The sequence below is a fragment of the Egretta garzetta genome, unplaced genomic scaffold, assembly GCF_000687185.1.
Source record: "Egretta garzetta isolate BGI_Z169 unplaced genomic scaffold, ASM68718v1 scaffold173, whole genome shotgun sequence".
NCBI classification, from domain to species: Eukaryota; Metazoa; Chordata; class Aves; order Pelecaniformes; family Ardeidae; genus Egretta; species Egretta garzetta.
Window position 1 is genome coordinate 215,131 of NW_009259112.1, and position 19,120 is coordinate 234,250.

The 19,120-nt window shown below is 37.8% G+C and overlaps 1 protein-coding gene across 1 annotated transcript in view; it reads left to right on the forward strand.

Moving 5' to 3' along the window:
• TRPM3 (transient receptor potential cation channel subfamily M member 3) overlaps nucleotides 1–19,120 on the forward strand; it is a 301,300-nt gene that overhangs the window by 127,167 nt on the left and 155,013 nt on the right. The gene's annotated exons all lie outside the window — the stretch shown is intronic.

Here is a 19,120-nt window from a genome sequence, read left to right on the forward strand (position 1 = left end):
TTATTTTTCATCATCCTAAACCAACAAAGTTAATTTCTGTTCCAGAAATGGTTAGAGATATACAGTGTTCGAGTTGCCCTTTTTCAGGGTTTTCCACTATTCCCCTTGGGTATTTGTGGCAATGTGTTGAAAGTGTGCTAATGTGTTTACTGCACATCCTGGAAGTGAGATCCCAGCAATTAGGGAATACAGGGCCAACCTTGACACATCTAGAGTCTCAGGGGAAAAAGACATTTACCCCATCGTTAAATAAGCGATGAAGGTTTAAAAATAACCTTTTATTTTCTGCCTTGACACAAATACAAAGAGAGCATTAATTTCTAACTGCAGTTAGAATAAATGCATGCAGCCTTTTTTTCTTTTTTTTTTTTTTTTTCCAAGCAGATTACCTGAAAGGCCCCGCACAAAGGATGCATAAGTCGTTCATGTTGTAACTAGGGCCTGAAAGATTTAATACAGCAGGAAGAACATTGTAGATTTGGTTACAAAGAAAATTAATTTTGCAAGATACTACGCCTGTCTGGGCAAACAGTTGTCTCTTGTGTATTTTGGATCAAATTTGCCTTTGCACATACATCTCACTTCAGTCAACAGAGATTGAAACTGAATTTGACTCACTGTTTATATCCAGATGCCAGTCATTTATACTTTTAGTCACAAAAGAAAACCTGTGATTGAAGACTGAGGATAGCTTTTCAATCTTTTGATTGATGCTAATTGCAAAGCTGTGTTTGTTTTGCAAACTGGAGTTAACAGTAACAAACCTCTCCATGTTTTCTAATTGCCAGTGAATTGATAGCTAAGGTTTTTTAAACTTTTCATATTGCACTTAGATTCAAATCATGAAACGTTTTTAAAATGCAGTGAAATGGGTAACTAGAACAACAGAACAAATGTTATAGTTTAACATAGTTGAAGCTATGGCCTCAAGCTGTCATAACTAATTACTAAATACTAATTTCAGATTAAGTTTCAAGCTTAAATAAACTGAAACACTCATGAAATCAAGAAATAGTAAAATCTTGCCTTGTGCTTTGAAATCTATGACAATTAGTGGTTGGGGAATGCAAAGTTGGATCATATATGGTTAAATATGTATGCAATAAATATGCAAAACCCCGAAAATTTCATTACGTTTGTAAGCATACTGTGTGCTGCTGTATAGGTAATGCTCTGACTACTAGGAAAGCCCTTCTCAGGCTTTTAACTGAACATTTGTTGGTGGGAATGAGGTCAGTGATAGATTTTTCTATGTTTGTAAGTGCTGTATGTCTTGAAGACTTATACTAAATATACTCTTTTCATCACCTTTCATGCCACTTGAACCTGTACTGTTGCACTTTACAGTCCTTCAAAACTTTGAGACCATAGATACATACTTAAAATAGTTCTCCTCAAGCTTTGGGTTACAGTCTTGGAAAAGTTGTGGAGGCTTCAGTGGAGGTCATGTTGGTCTAAGTCTTTTAGATATAAACTTAATTAACTTTTATGTTAATAGGTGCTAACAACAGTTGAGCTCCTCCAAGAACAATAATAAAATGCTACATTATTGGCTGCAAATATCTGAGATAGCTAGGGAGTGGATAGCTACCTTTAATTTCTGACAGCAACTCAACTCTGTAGAGTTGCGTGTGTATCAACACCTGCAAATAGTAATCACAGCCTTGATCTCCCTCTCCTCCATGCCATAAACACCCCATATAAAATTTAACCACAGATTCTCATCCTGTTGAAGACAGTAACAAGATACTCTCCCTGATGACACAATCCACTGCATATTAAACAGCAACAGCCCTTACAGAGGTATGCAAAATGTGCCTTCTGAATATTGCCAAGATATTTCAGCGTGAAACAACATACTTTTTACCTACAGCTAGTAAAATTTTTTAAATTTACATCAGATTCAAGATTCTTCACTTTTGAAAAAGTCGGGGGGGAGTATATTTTCTTTTTTTTTTTTTTATTCATGTGTGGGGTTTTCTCTAAGGGCATAAATCCCTAAGTGTCTAAATACTAATAAAATCCCATTCAGTCATGATAAAGCTAAACATGTATGGGTATGGACATCCTTCTGCAAATCTGTTATATCTGCTACTTTCATGGTTTGCTTTTTGCATTCATTTCCACTGAGGAGAATCAGGTGGACTATGCTTAATTTTAAGACTCAGGCATCCTGGTATCTGAGGCTTGTACTGAACGTTGGTGGGCTTATATCTGCACAGAGAAGGGTTAAGTTACAAAACCTAAGTATTTAAAAATCTGCAAGCTACTGGATTTAACTACAATGTAACTACAGATAAAGCTTAGAAGTGATAAATGTTAAATGAATGATAGGAGAGTTGATTTATAATTATGGAGTGAGGGCATGTACATTTAATCATTTCTTGCCTTTGAAAAGGTTCAGATTAAACAAAACTCCATCACACTGCTGGAGGAATTGTTCTTTCTCCATTGTTCCAGTAAGAGAGAAGTTGAATTTATGGGTAATAAGAGAGAAATCTGCATAAAGCTTGCTTTAAAGTATACCATGGGACACATGGTTTATTACTGAAAAACTCATAGCTGATCTTATTTTCTACGATACTGACACAGGAAAAAAAAGCTTGAAAAAACATAAATGAGCTTCCAGATTACCATTCAAAAGTCTTCTCTGACTCAGTTTGGAAAGCTCACAATGGTGGCAAGAGTAACTTTCTGGTTGCAGCTAAGAAAGGAATGAAGCATTTAGGAAAGCAATTCACTTCCAAAGGCAGGTGCCGAAGAGAGGGTGGAGGTAGGTTTCATGGTTGTGATGTTCACTGTCCTCTGCAGCGCAGAATTATTGCCACTGAAACAGCAGCTGCAGAGTAGATGGAAACTGGTGACCCAGGATTTCCTGAGGAAAGGTTTGAAATACAGGAAAATACAGGATTTGTTTGCTGTGCTTTCCAGAGATGAGCTCCATCCCACCTTAGCAGAAGGAAATTCTGGGGAATGCTCTGCTTTTGTGCTTTGAGCCAAAAGATTTTTCCCCTGGACGATCCCTCTGGCACCTTTAGTTTTTTCAGGTTTTTCAGTTTTTTCAGGTATTGGAAACCTGGCATTTTCTAAGTCATACTTGTGTGTATAGGGGCACCATTCTGTTTAGCCCAGAAGTCTCGTAAGTAGCAGCTATTCCGTACTAACAGAACTAACCCTTTCTCAAGCTGTTGTCACAGGGAAAGCATGCTTGATGGTGATCTCCAAAAATGCCAGTACTGGATCCTTCACTTTCTTTTGGTGTCTCCAGCTCTGTTAGTGATAATACTAAAATATGTGCTTTGTAGTAAACACTTCACTGAGCACAAACTGTTCTTATTGCAAATGTTACATTACAGAATAACAAGTCTGTTGGGCATATCTCTTTGTAAGATACCCTCTTTTCCTCTTTGTTTCTCTATACTTTCCCACAACATTTGAATGGCTTTTATGGTTTAAGTCTGAGACACTAATGAGGAAGCTGTAGGGGAAATGGAGTAATAGCAATATCAATGAAATATTCAGAAACTTCAGACATATTATGATAGTTTTTAAATCCTGTGACATCCTCTCATTTTTTGCTCTGTGTTGTGGTTATTTAACTCTTGTGATTTTTTTCCCCTGTAAAAAATATTTTTCCTAGCTTCTGTCTATCTAGCTGTCTGTATTAGAATGTAATGTAATAAGCCAGGCAACCTAGATCCCACTAGCATTGCCGCGCAGAAGGCAGCAATAGTCACATTCTTCTGTAAGTTGAGAGAGACATTTAGAGCAAAGAGCAGCTCTGCTCTGAGCCTGTAGCTTCCACGTTTTAAACTTACTGAAGTCCTACAGCTATGGAGTTCTTAGAGGTATCTTAACTTTTTAGTTTGTATGATAAAAACTTAAGAAATCCAAGTTTATAACATAGAATCCAGACATCTGTGCAGAAAAGAAAGCCTAAAATGAAGAATACTGTGAAAGCATCATAGCTCCCATTTTACATACTCTTCATTTGGACAAGCAAAATGTCCAGTAGCATTCAGACTCTTAAAAATTGCAGTTTAGTGAAAAGAGGCACATACAATTCCAGAGTCTTGATGAAGTGACTCCACAAGAGATGAGATGAGACTCCACCCAGAGATGAGCATTTTTCATAAGCAGAGCTTGTGCTTCTGAGGCTTACAGTGTGATTTTCATAGACGCAAGTTTCTCATTCTTCCTTACCTTGAGGCTTTTGCAGGCATGGGCAAACATGGGACAATCAGTGGGGTACTCTTGTGAGGGAGCATTTAGACTGCTTCCTTTTGGTGAAAGACCTAGATTTCAGAGGTTGATCTGAAATGTTTGCTTTAAAAAAATACTTCACCTAGAGCCATGGTGCAGAATTATCCACAAAGTACCACTCAGATTTTGGCCTCTGTCTTCCTGGTAGAATTACTGGTGTCTGAATTTAATCCTGCACATTTCCTTTGTTAGGAGGTCTTCGACAATTATAACATGCAGATGAGTAATTAAAGAATAATAGGAGGTTTGCAAGATGTTGCATAGGACAGAAGCTTACTGTAGTTCAGTGATCAGTTCTCTGGCAATACCTTTCAAGTGTGAACATAGAGAATAGGAGATCTGTATCAGATTTGTTGGAGTAACGAGAAGTTTCCAGGGAGTGAACTGCTGTGGAGTCTACAAACCTTTGGCTAGATCCCAAGACAAGCTCTTACAAAGAAAATTACCCAATGATACACTGACTTACCAACCTGACTGGCAGAAAGGTCATGTCAGGGCTGCTGCCAGGACTGCTGGCTGTGCCCAGGTGATGGCTCGGGGCCAAGACTGCTACAGAAGGATTGAGCCACCTTCTTCATCCCCACAAGCAGCTCCCAATGTCTCCAAGAGCCACAGGAACAGAGAAAAGCTGACGCAGTTATCCTCCTCCCTCAGATCTCTTTTCTTTACTACCACTGCAGGTTTGGAGCTGCTGATATGAGGGACCACTTCTAATGCAAATGTCTGTGCTTTTGGAGCTGCAATCTTACCATGCTCTGAATGAGAGTCCTTGTGTTTTCTCCGCGCATAATTAACAAGTGCCAAGAGCGCTTTAAATCCTCAGAGATGGAGTGTTTCTATATCTTTATCTCTTTTTCTTTTTGAAAAGGTGTAAAATTACTGAGGAAACATAAAAGAGACAAGAAAGAGAGCAGCATTCCCAGTTGTGTTACAGTGCAGTCCTTTGGGTTGCTAAGAAATCAGACTCCCCTCCACAGCACCAGCCATTCTGGCTTAACCTGTCACTCCCGTGCGTAGACTTTTCAAGCAGATGTGACTGATATAGCCTCATTTGTGCTGTGAATCTGTGATTTTCAGCAGGTCCCTCTCGGCAGGGCTGCTCTCGATCCTTTCTTCCCCTAGCCTGTATTGATACTGGGGGTTACCCCAACCCAGGTGCAGGACCTTGCACTTGGCCTTGTTGAACCTCATGAGGTTCACACAGGCCCACCTCTCCAGCCTGTCCAGGTCTCTTTGGATGACATCCCTTCCTTCTGGTGTGTCAACCGCACCACTCAGCTTGGTGTCATCCGCAAACTTGCTGAGGGTGCACTCGATCTCGCTGTCTAAGTCATTGATGAAAATGTTAAAGAGCACCGGTCCCAGTACGGACCCCTGAGGGACACCACTCGTCACTGATCTCCATCCGGACATTGAGTCCTTTGGGTTGCTAAGAAATCAGACTCCCCTCCACAGCACCAGCCATTCTGGCTTAACCTGTCACTCCCGTGCGTAGACTTTTCAAGCAGATGTGACTGATATAGCCTCATTTGTGCTGTGAATCTGTGATTTTCAGCAGGTTGGATAAGATGAACTATTACACTCAGTTTTAGTTGTAATATGTCCTGTTGCAGATTCTCTCCTGGAGATGAAGTAGCAGACGTATTACCACTGTTAACTCCACTTCATTACACTAGTGTTTGCTGGAGAGACCCAAGGAAGCTCCATTCGAGAGCACTATATTCAATAACTGAAGCCTGATATATACTAGCATTTCCAGCACTGAGATAAAATCAGACAAGTTCAGGGCTAAATTAATCTCCGCATTTCATTGATGGTACACCACTGATTTCAGTGGCTTTGCCTGACAGAAACTGAAAGTACAGTTTGGCCAAATGCAATCCTCACCTAATGTTATTTCAAAAGAAGAAACTGAAATTTGGATACTCCTGAGTTTCCCTCTGAAATTCCCTTAAGTCATCTCTACTACAGTGTTTATTTCCTACTCTACTCTCTGCCTAAAAATAGTGGAAAATGTCATTAATTTCTAGTAGAACTTTTTATTATTCTTTTTAGTTATGCTTGGTGTGAAGTGTCTCATTTATGGAATACAGACTAAACTGTTCCTGGAGAAAATAATGAACTTCTATGCTGGTAAACCTACCTTGCCATAACAAGGTTACTTATTTTGAATTATTTTGGATATGGGAAACATAGCGGAGTTTAACAACAGCAGTAGAAATAAATTAAATGTACTTAGTAATTTTTTCTCCAAGTTGATAATTAACAGCTTTCACCTTAATCAGACTCCCACTGTGCTGCAGCCCGTGTGGTTGTGTAGACTGTATCTGTTTTATGCAGCCACCACAACAACCTTATTCCACTCTTACCAGTTAGCAAAGCTAGCTAGAGCTCTGTGTTAAAAGAGCAATCAGAGGTATCCCTGTATGACTCTGAACTGAGCCGTTTCTCACTGTCCCTTTTAGTTTAGCAGGAATTCTTCTGCTGGGCGAAAACAGGAGGCATTTTGTTATCATATCTCTCTGATAGAAGCAGAGGTATTTTTCCAGGTGTTTCAGATACAATGTGTTTTGGTGAGTTGTTTTCTTTCCTTTAATCCTTTTTTCCAACTTTTACTAAGAATTAGGTTTTTTTCTTTAAACAAAGAATTTCCAGTGTAAATCAGTCACAGACTAAAACACAGTATTAAAATTCGCATGACCTATTATTTTCAATCCAATCTTAAATTATCATTCCATAAGAAGCCACCAGTGAAAAATAATGGGGCAGACATCTTCATTTAGAGTCCAAGATTTTCTAAATAATATTTTAATAAATCAGTCTTTAATGAGTTGCTGACTGCAGTGGGTGCAGGATTATTCCTTACATTTTTATAATCTTTCTTATTATTGCTGTTCAACTGAGAGTGAAGTTGTCAAATAAAAGACTATTTACAGAAACCCTTAGGAAAACAATTAAATTTTAAATAAGGATTAAATTGTTTCAGCACCTTTTTTTTTCTGTTTTCTCTTTTCTGATCAGAGAAAACAGCACCAAATTTTAGTCATACATTTGGTAAGTCATTCTTGATGGTGGCCTTCATTTATTCTTTTTAAAAATTTAACCAACCCGAGAGAGTGCTATTGGGGTCAACTTATTTTCTAAGTTTGCTGAACCATAGGCAACCCTGTAAAACTGCCAGTTTAAACTACGTAAGCTAAAAGCCCTATAGTAAATGTCACCCTCAGTAGCCCAATGGAAAAGGTAATTATTTCATTCAGTGTTATTTTTTTGCGTGAGAGAGCAACAAATTAAAACAACTAATCCACTTCACTGAACAATATTTAGCAGAGCTCAGAGGCTTCAATTAACCACAGTTTAATAAAGGTACTAATCTGTATTAAATTAAATCCTTCAAGGGCTCACATTGAAACAATGCATAAGTAGTAATCAGCAAGTCCTGATAGTGGGGCCTGCTGGGGCAGATAGCTGGAATTTGCTGTGTAATCAAATTCCAGGAGGTTTAAACCCAACAAAAAAGAGAAATTGATCAAGCCTTTTTTAAGTAAAAGGTGTTCGGAATTTTTTTTTCCCTGTCACTAGATTTTAATATCCAGCGTATTCAAAACTGCATAGTCTTAAAAAATTACATTAAAATCCTTATTTCAAAGTCATGTCAAAACAAGAAAGTAATTTAAAGCTGCTTACATGCCCTCCCTGTGAATGACCCCCACATACAACTTTGCAAATAGTAAGACCAAGATCCTCAACTGTTTTTTTTCCATCTCTGTATTATGAGTATTCACTAAACTCCAAAGCTCTAACTAGCTGCAATTTGTGTGTTTAATCCCTTTCAGAATCCTCTGGAACGTTGCAAGCTGCACTCAATGCACAATGCTGGAGAATCGCAGTGATTTTTATCCTCAGTCATATGTACATTTTTGTATATGTAGAATTGAATAACTTTGTAGATTTCAAGATGATTCATATTAGCACTGTATTGTCTTTTAAAAGATAATATTTGATTTGTATTACTTTAATGAAAATGATGTACCACCTTGCTTTCCAAAGTAGTTTCAGCACAAGGAATAAGGGTCTTCAGACATAGTTGTGTTCTGCTTTCTGCCACTGCAGATCTTAGTGCAAGTCTCACAGCAGGCCAAAGTGAAAAAAAAAACCAAAACCTTAACAAAACAAAACCAAATAAATGAATTGAATTGCCTATTAGAAATGTTCACATCAGTCGCTTTGTCTCTAGAGACTGGATTTCCAACTTTGTGATCAGTGGATGAGCAAACTGCCAATTTTCCCAGTCCTGTCTGACCCCTCAGCAACACTGAACTACACCTTAGTCTTTGTGAGGTCACAGGGTGGAAATTGTACTTCCCGCACCAGCGGTATTAATGTTTTATGCTACACGGTCTAAGCTATGTCTTACATCACAACTCTGCTTTCTATCATATACCTTCCCAAGTAAAAGGAGTCAGCTGTGACTACTCAGACTGACCAGCTGGAAGCACAAGTCATAGAAACTCTTATTTCCTTGAGCCTATAGCTTGCAGCTGAGGTCAAGAGTGGTTTAAAGAAGTCGTTTAGCCTTTATGAGGGAGCAGGAAGAGGGATTGACTAGCCTACAGAAAATATTTCAATACTTTGTAGAAAGTTGTTCCACAAAATGTGTCTATTCACAAGAAAATATGGGCTCAATCCCAGACAGGGGGGTTATTGAGTGATGAAGGTTTACAACATTTTGCCCATGAGTCAAAGTCTCTTTCCAAGGCTTCATCTATTGTACCCATGCTTGCTGTTTATTTCCAGATTGGTGTAGTTGAGATCCCCCATACCAATTGTGTTTTATGCTTATACATATACATATACAGTTCCAAGAATTATTGCATGTAAGGAACCATGCAACGGCAGTATTATTTTCTTGTTGAGCCCATTTGTGGCAGCTGGTACATGAAAACAGTACACAGAATCAGCTAACTGTTGTGGCTAAAAGCACAAGGATGTATGGCAGCAGTGTGAATGCATGGGGCTTGTTTTCCTCATTGCTAGGCTCCAGTCCTTCAAATTTTCCAAAGTCATGACACTGTGGGTTGCCCACATAGAAGAATTTGCAGGATTTGAGATTTAACGAGGCCCACCCACGTTCACTATAAAATTGTAATCCTAATATTAATTCCATGTTTAGAAATAAAACTGTAGGAGTGGTTTAATAGTCTTGCTAAGTCAAAGCCAGAACAGGCTGAAAGAAGGCCTTTCAGTAAAGCTTTCAAACATCAAGCAAGCTAAATCCATAAATTAAAATAGGATGGAAAATCCAGTGAAATATTTGCTATTAGATATAATGTAGGCCATATTTATGTGTTGATACACATCGTGGATAATATAATTAAACTCTGATATCCTTTAAAGTTATTATACAAGAATTTAAAATTAAAATCCTGCTTGAGTTTTCATCTCACATCTTTTGCTTGAGGAATTCAGCAGGTTGAACCAAATTTCAAACTTCCTGAGACTAAGATACTAGCTGATTTTTTTCAACAGACCTTCTGTTCAGATCACACAGGGAACACTAGAAACACTTACTTAATTTATATTTCCTGTGATTTTTTTCTTTTCTTAGTCTGTGATTTATAATATAATTCTATCTCAAAGCTATTGTTTTCCTTCTGCTTTGATCCTGAAGAAAAATCATGAAACTTTGTAACATCATATTTGGTGATTGTTTCTTTGTTATTAAAGAATACGATCTGTTTACTTCTGTTTAAACCACATGGTTAGGACTAAATTTCAGGCAGAAAACAGGAATAATGGATTCATGTGTATGAAAAGAAAAAAACTTTTATTACACACACCTTGGAAAAATGTGTGCGCTTTTACAGTCATATCTGAGTCACAGAACAGTTGGAGTAACAATTGTATTGAATATAACTGATTATATTCTACTTCTTTTGCCAATTAAGAAAGCGCATGCCAAGGAACAACCTGTGAAATTCCACAGTCCACAGGGAAAAAGACAAATAATTATTGTACACATAGAACTATATGACAAAAAATATCTTGCATCATGCACTTATTTACAACTGGGCTCAAAATTTGCATGATAGAATTACACACTTTTTAATTTTGTCTATGTGAAATTTTCCGGTTTTTGCAATGTTATAGGGCTCTTGGATTAGATAGTCTGACTGCTTTCATCTGAAAGGGGGGAAGAGTTAATAGCACTGGTCGCAGTGATCTTTATTTTTTTAATTCCAGTTGAATCAGTATTCAGAATCTGTCAGTTGTTGACAGAAAGAAGGAAAAAGCAATGTTTCATTGCCAAGGGGAGCAGTGATCAACACTGGAGCGTACAACCTGGATGAAAAATATTGGAATGTGACAAAGGTCTTCAAGTTATCAAGTGTAGTTATGATTCTAACTGAATCAAAAATACTAGAAAGATAATGAAAATTCCTTGGCATAAAAAAAATAATGCCTTGTCTCTTGACCCTGACAGATATGTGCATGACATGGAATTCTTGTGGGCTAAATAAGATCAGAAAACTACAAATATGTTGCTCGGTTTTGCATGACTGATTTTGCATTGAATCAGCAATGTAGGTCTCAAAATCATACCTCATCTGAACATTTTTTTAAAAAATACTGAATTACATAATGCTATAAACATTTGGTGAAGAAATATACCTAAGAACATAGGTATGAAATCTTTGTAGTTCTATGAGGGACACTCTGTTTCAGATTTGCTGAACTATGACATTTTAAATATGCTGCTTGCATCATTACGCAATTACACATGCTTCCCCCATGACAGCGTTGTATGTTCAAAGCATAAGCAAAGTGCATAAAAACAGTTTCTTGTACCGTTCACAATATCTAAATCAGGGTTTATCTGACAGTGTTTCAAATTGATCATTCACTCCAGTGGCTTCATAAATGCTCATATTCCCTAGATGTTTTCAACTTCTTCACTCATGGTTATGCAAATATGCTGTAGGTCTTACAATAAAACCATATTTTTATAAGGAAAAAGTATATATAAGTTGTTACTATACATAAGATATTACTATACTCCTGATTAATTAATAAATCTAATCATTAGCTTATACTTTAGATGTGTTTTTCTAATTTATTTATTCCTGAACTGAAACAGGTGGACAATTGAAATTTGGGTATTATTTTTCAGGAAAATCAAATGTCCACAATCTTTGGGTACTTAACAGTAAAAAAACCCACACACTAATTATACAGCTAAGCCTAGATTATAATAATGCCAAAATATTATAATGTCAAAATCCCTAGGAAAGAAAATACTACAATGCCAAACTTTGTAGAAGTGTTTCTAAAAGGAATGCAACTGTTATTACAGGGAGCAAGTTTCCTTTGTCAGCAACTGGTTTATAAGAGCCACACTTGGGATTTGCTATGTGTTTGCTAAAGCAACTGGCCACAAAATGTTTCTAATGAATAAAATAAATTTTTGCCTCCTGCCCTCCCACTCCCCATCAACTAAAGCCACCAAGGGTTTCATGGGAGATCTATCAGGCAGCATAGTACTTTCTCTGATATTTTCCATCGAATTGTGTCAGACAAGGCAGAGGAGAAAGGTCTGCACTGGGAGGAGAGGAATAGCTGTTCATGCAGTGGGCTGGAAGGATCCAAACATTCCAAAATAAGGTTTTGGGGGAAAGAGCTGCCATACTCCTGGCTGCAGGAGTCACTGTGGAGGCCAGAGGGTTGCTCTCTCTTCTCCTGCCCACCTCCATGGTGCTTCCAGCTTCTTCCTGGAAGTGCATTTTCTTTTTTCTGACAGGTACAAGGTTCATGGGCGGGTGCAAGCAACAAAAGTGAAAAGAAAGCTTTTACCTTTCGTAATGCATTATATGTCTGAATGTTTTTCCATTGCCACTTAGTGCAAACATCAGAGTAATAGCTGTGACTTGGATGTAAGCTCTCAAGCCTAAAAACTTGTCCTTACTTCCTCCATCTGCTTTCATGTTTGATGAAAGGCAACCGTGAGTCGAAGTCAAAATATCCATTTCGACTTAATCTGCTGAGAAATGTTTTTCCTAGCTTTATTTGACATCAGTATCAAGGCTTGCTAGGATTTTACTGAGTTGGGTTTCAAGTGGTATGTCACTGGCATCATTTATTAAAGTCTTCCCTTTATTTAAGAGTTAGCTAAAGTGGTATATTTGGTTTCAGTTCACCATATCACTGAAATCAAAATTCACAGCAGACCACATAATAAAAAATTACATCCAAAACAAAAAAATATTGGAGCTGTTTTTTATAATGTCATTTGAATGGCAAATTAGAGAGAGCAATATTGTTGCAACTTCATTCAGAATATGTCCACCATCTCTTCACAAGAATGTGTATAAACAAGCTAATGTTGAAAGCACTGTTGTCAATGCAACAATTTGGCTATCAGACTCTAAATGATAAATGGGGCTTGACACATGCCTAAAACGTATCTCTCTGTTATTTGATGTTTCCTGGGGCAGAAATCAGTAAAATCTGGTGCATAAAGCACTGGGAAAAGTAAGAAACACTGGTTATAGGACAGAAAATGAAATAGCTACACACATACAGAATCTGTGCACTGTAGTACCCATGTTTTGTATAATAAAGATAATTATTAAGAGTGGTAAGAGTGGTCCAGGAGGGTACCTCGCCCACCTTCCAGCACAGTCTGCACACACTGATGAATCTGACATGAAGATAGTTATGAGACTAGCTTAGAGATCCTGGGTGAAGTTTTGCGAAAATCTGGGGGCCAAGTTCTCCATCTCGCATGGTGTGTTTACAGCCTGGAACCCATGTTTTGGTATGGTTAGTTCTCTAAATTGTTTCCAACACCAGTGCTGATTGTGGATTTCCATGCGTGATCTCCAGGAAAATCTGTTCAAAAGTGAATAATCTCTGTTGGTAATACCTCATCACAGTGAAGGACATGCCTTCCAGCTGTGCTGTAAAGATAAATTCCATAGGTTCTGCCCTACTGTTCTCCTGACTAGAGCAGGATTAAGATAGTGCCAGAGTTTGGTGAATTAGAGTAAATCATGATTGCTATCCCATGATAATGGTTTCCCTGAAAGTCTGTGCTGAGTGTGGTAGTCATTTCAGCCCTCTGGGGATGTCTGCTGTGCACTAGAGCTTTGGAGTCTTAATGTGATTCAAGCAGTGTGTTTTCAGTCTCTTTCCCATGGCTGGTTCTGGTGTCCATTCATATACCTAAAGATTTTTTGGTTTTTTAACTGGATATAAAAGGTGAAGAAACTATAAAATTGCTTTCATGTTGACAGGTTCATCATGCCAGATTTCCCCTAAAAAAGCCAGATTAATAAGTTTTGTGGCTCTTGAAAATTTTTGCCCTTTTTTCTTCCGCAAGTCTTCTGTACATCAATCGCTTTGAAGCATTACTATGCCCTGTCTTGTGAACTAGTCATCCATAATTACTGCTCCCACGTTCTTCTGTCCCTCTCCATCCCAATAGCGATCATGTGATTTGGCAGCAGTTTGCAATTTTATATAATGAAATAAGAAAATATGTGAGAAATATATAAGAAAAATCTTCACAAATGGCCTCTTTACGAAACTGTTAACAGAGTCATTTGGAAAAATAGGCATGGGACTTGCATTATTAGTAAAAAAAAGGAGAGAAAAGATGTGCCTATTTGGGGGAATCATCTACTATAAGCAAGATTCATTCAATTTGTCCTTTGGAATTTGAATATAATTTTGTATCTCATGAGTTTCTAATTATTTCTTAATGTGTTAAATATTTAGCCATTTGATCTGCCCAGGCATTTTCTGAAATGTATCTCTGGTAGTTTCTCTCCGTGCAGAAATCTCTGTCTTTATATTTCTGCAGTAAAGGTCAACTACTCTACACAGCTGTACTTTAAGATAAAAATGAGAAACTTGGACAGACAGATCCAGTTTATATCTTAACAACCTTGAATATCTCAAAAAATGTCATATTAGTCCAGCATATCTCATAGCAAACGTACAGAGCTGGCTTTGTTTTCTCTTTAAAATGCAGACCATATAAGTAAATTTCCACTGGAGAATGAAAAAACATTAATATTAACCTGAAATATTTCAATACTATTTAATCCCTGCTTCATATAACATGTTGGTATATTAGACTGGGCCATGTACAAAGAAGAGGTAGGTTTACAATTTTCTCTGTACCTGTAAAAAGCTACAGCTATGAAGACTTGACATACCTGCTTCCAGATCTCTCTTGGTTGCAGTTAAAGTCCACTTAAAATTATTAGTCCAAAGAGATAATAGGATTTAGACTGCATTGTTAAATCTTCCTATGTGATTTGAAAACAGTTCAATTTTTTCTAAGTTAATAATGCAAATTCCACTTGCCCTTATCTGCTTAATGATGTGATATAATCAGAAATCATAATTTGCTTCATTCCAATATATGCAACTTGGGCAGTATGATTACCAGCAGAAGAAAGCACATTGCTGTTAGTTTATTCCATATCAGACAACTGACATTATCAGGTCTGCATAATAAGGGCTCATATAATTAAAAAATCACATTGTCCCAAAATGCCAGCAAAAAACAGAATTAAGAATTTCCCCTTACCATACAGAAAACTTAAGAAGCATCATGGCTACAGTGGACTGTGCTTCCAGGGTGAGAGATGCTTCTCCTTGGACTTTTTTGTCCTGTGTCTATTTGGTGACAGTGTTTGTGTATGGAGCTGGGGTGGCTCTTTGTCCTGCCAGGAGCCTGACTGCTACTCCTTCATGCTGTGCCAGCAAAAAGAGGGGAGTTACCAACAGGACAATGCAGAGAAGGCAGCATCATGGTTTGGTGAATGAAGGTGGTTTCAGACAGGATGGCCCATAGGAGATACCTAGATGCAAGGAGTCTCCAGGAGAAGAGAAGGGAGGAGATGGTGAAGAAGCACAGAGGGGTGTAGAGAGGGAAAAGAATGTTGCCCTGCCCAAAAGAAATATCCTCTGGTATTTTGCCTTCTGGGTGTTTCAGTGGTCAGGCTGAATTTTTCCCTTCTTCAGGTAAGGGAAGCTTTCCTTCTTTTGCATCTGAGAAAATGGTGAGTTTGGCTCAGTAGAAGAGGAGGGAGACAAAAGAGCTGATCAGCAATGTTGTCTCATCTCTTACAACTGGCTCTTTTCTTCTTCTGTTTCTCCAAAGTAGTGTCTGGAGGAAGGCTAGAGGGTGGTGAAACCAGCACCTCAACAGAGGCATTCTAGCAAAGCATGCCTCTGGGGCTGCATTATGCATAGGACTCAAGAGGGACTTGTGAATAACTGCAGGGCTGGAAGATGAGATGAAACGTGAAAAGTGGTGTATAATTGGTGTATTTGAATGTTTAGGCTTGGGGAACGTCTGGAATCCCCATTCCTTCAGGCCCTTTCATACAATTATGCACAATTTAATTTTAATTGCTTCATCAACTCAGCACCCACACAGTGGCTAGCAAAACTGCCTCACTCTTAATGAAAGAGCAGACAATGTTACAGCTGTCATACATTTGTGGGGTAGAATGAGCAATTTAGAAATCAAGTAGTTCAGACCAAAATTAGATTCAGTGCAAAACTCCTACATGTGCATTTTAACCTCACAATTTTTTATTAGAGAGCAATGAGAACTGTCTTAACGCAAGGGTTATTTTCCTTCCCTCAAATTATGAGGAGTTAGGAATAATGTTACACTTTTTTAGAAGCAAAAACCAAGTTCACTGATTTAAAAGATAATCTGCCAGCGCTGAATGGCAGAAAAATAGTTCTCATGTATGCTACTTTACAGTTATGCATGTACACCTATAGACTTCTGTGATATCATATTTCGTTATGATTTGTTAAGTTACATTTGACATAAATTAGAACTTCATATAGGCATCTTGCTGTTCTGTCAGATTTTTATTAAAACAGTTTGATTTTTATAGCAATTCCTTAATATTATAAATTATTTACCACACTGGAGTGAAACATTGGGGTTATGCTAGATACTTCTGTGAAAGTATTACCGCAGTGCTCACAGTGGTGGTTGAGAAAACCAAATCAATTTTTTACAGGAATAGTTAGGAAAGGAATAGATACCAAAACAGTGAATGTCCACTTGCCACAGTACCAATCTGTAGTTCACCTTTGGTGCACAGTTCTGGTTCTTCCCAGAAGGAAGGATAAAATTGACTGGAGAAGGTTTGGAGAAGGGCAGCAAAGATGATAAAAGGTATCAAATAGTTTCTGTGTGAGGAAACACTTGAGTAATGGTTAATCGGGGGGGGGGGAGTTAAAAAGAAGAATTTATCTTGAAAACCATGACTGGTATGAAGAGGGTGGATGGGAGTTGACTGTTCACTGCCTCTCTCGGTAATAAACAACATGGGAAAGTATGAGGAGTTATGTTCAAAACAAACAGGAGGAACTGATTCCCCTGCAGCAGGGAGAAGGACATTAAGGATGCTGCAGGTTTCCATGAAATCAGCAGACAAGTTTGTAGAGGAAAGCCCATGGAGGGTTACAGAACACATAGAAATCACAACACAGGAAGTCCATGAGCAGGAAATAGTTGGTAGCTGAGAAACTATTGGAAAAAAATCTTATATGCATTTGGCATGTTTTTCCTTTTCTCTAGCACCCATTTATGGCACTTGTAGAAACATGACAGCGGGCTAGATGAACCCATCATCTGATCAAGTAGGGCTTTCTTGCTAGAAAAGATTTAATTGCTTACTTAACAACTTTAACCTCACAGCAGATTTGGTGAAATCATAAATATTTCTCTAAAAGAAACATGAATGAAGTCAATAGGTTTAATTTTTCCTCTCTTATGCCAGTACCCATAAGAAAGAAATGGGAACTTTTTGAAAATGTTCTTTACGATACATCCTTGATTTTAATAAGCTTCTCTTTAAAAATTTCCCCTTGTACTTCTACTGATCTTGAGGAGGTCTGTAGGAGCCTGCATGTCTACACTAATTCTTACACCTAATCATTCGCCCTGGTTCTTTCTGAACTGTCTATCAATCTTCCCAGTTAATTTATCAATGGCATGGATAATAACAGCTGGTCACATATGCTTGGCCTATATAATGTTTTGAAAATACATAAAGCATAAATACAAATGTTGCTATGCAAATTAACAGAGACATACAATTTTCATTTCCATTACCTTCTTACTGCGCAGATGATAGGTGTAATGCTTAAAATCGTTATTGAGTGAAAATTTCCTGATTATTTTTAAATTACTCTCTTTCTTCTGAGTGCAGTATAAAAATTACATCTGGTAAACAATGGTAACAGATAAATTCTGTAACATACTGTAGTAATAAATGACTGCATTCTATGCCCTCCTACTCTGTACTGAATACAGCTTGATTTTCAAGACAATTCAACATTGTTCTTGGAACAACTCTGATGGTAAAATGTTTGGGAAATCGGTTAGAAGAATAACAAAACATACAGAAGTACAGCTCTAGTGGTTAAAGGCCTGATGGCCAGCCTTTAAGATGCTGCTAGAGATAATGTCTGTAAGAAAATGGAACATTTTGGGACAGTAGTCTGATGATCCTCCTCTTACTGTCTGGCAAGGTCAATTCCTAATGCTTCAAGCAAGATGTAAAAGTGCTTATAATGCTTATAATTGGGCTATGCTGAAAGGAGAGGTAGAAATTTGTCTTGAGCACACCTATTAATAAGGCTATATTGAAGCATTGCCATCCTTTGTACTAATCTAGCTATAGAAGTTTACAGATACAGGGTCTTTACTCAGAGAAAGTGGGATTTGCAAACGTGCCCATTTGATTAAGGAACACTAATCGCATCAGCTTGCAATAGCACTGATGCAGTTCAGTCACCAGATGCTCCTGCAAATCCTATCTGTAATTTGCTTCAGTAATACTCCATTGCCTGTCCAGCTGCTCTGCCCAACTGCAAGGTAGAGAAAGGCTTTTAACAACATCTCCCTTGCCCTGGTGAAACCTGTTTTATAACCTGGTTACTTGCTGAAGATAATCAAAGTCAGGAAGCAGAGGGTTAGAACTGCCTCCTGTTCTGCTCTGCCACTGAAATTGCAGGTTTCTAAAAATGGTGCTCATTTTAAAATAATGTTAATTCAGAGATCAGCAGTTAAGGATTGCAGCTACATAACATGTTAAAATCTGCCAGAATTTATCTTATTGAAAAATTTCTGTTCTTGATTAATTTTTAATATTTGCTCTCCTCTTTTATGAGGAGTTGGCACTGAGCTCATTGCTAACTGCTGTTTGAGAGTTCACTTCATTAACAGTGAGCTGAGTTGAAAATGTAAATAATGTGTATGTTTGTAGCATTAAATGGGCAGCATCCACCTCTCTGAAAGCACTATTTTGCAGTTGCATCATATTGAAAAAAAACACCTAGCTCTGGTTATTGTCTGTTTCTTTTTTACTCCCCAAAATAGGGGAGTATCTATGGCACTGGTAGTTTCATTGCCAGAGAGTCATGACATTAACACATCTTCAAATGAACTATGGCAAAGACAGTTGTAATTTCCTGTGGCACAGTGACATATGCCAACTCTACGTAAGTCCCTATCTATAAAACTTCCTTCACAGTGCCACCAGGTGACGTACACAAGTGAGTATAGCTGTTGTGGCTTGTGTTGATTTCTTAAGATGAAAGATGTCGCTTATGCCCCAGGTTACTTTGCAAACTGAAACCTGAATCCAGGAAAAAGCTCCAGAATCTTGTCAAGACCAAGTACTGAAGTTTCACTTCAAAGCCAGATTTGGATTTTTACTCAGTTATCTCAATCATGGGAAATCTTTCCTTTCCTCCTCTCACTCTTTCTCCACCCTCTCAATCAAATCAAATTCCCTTGCAAGTTAAAATG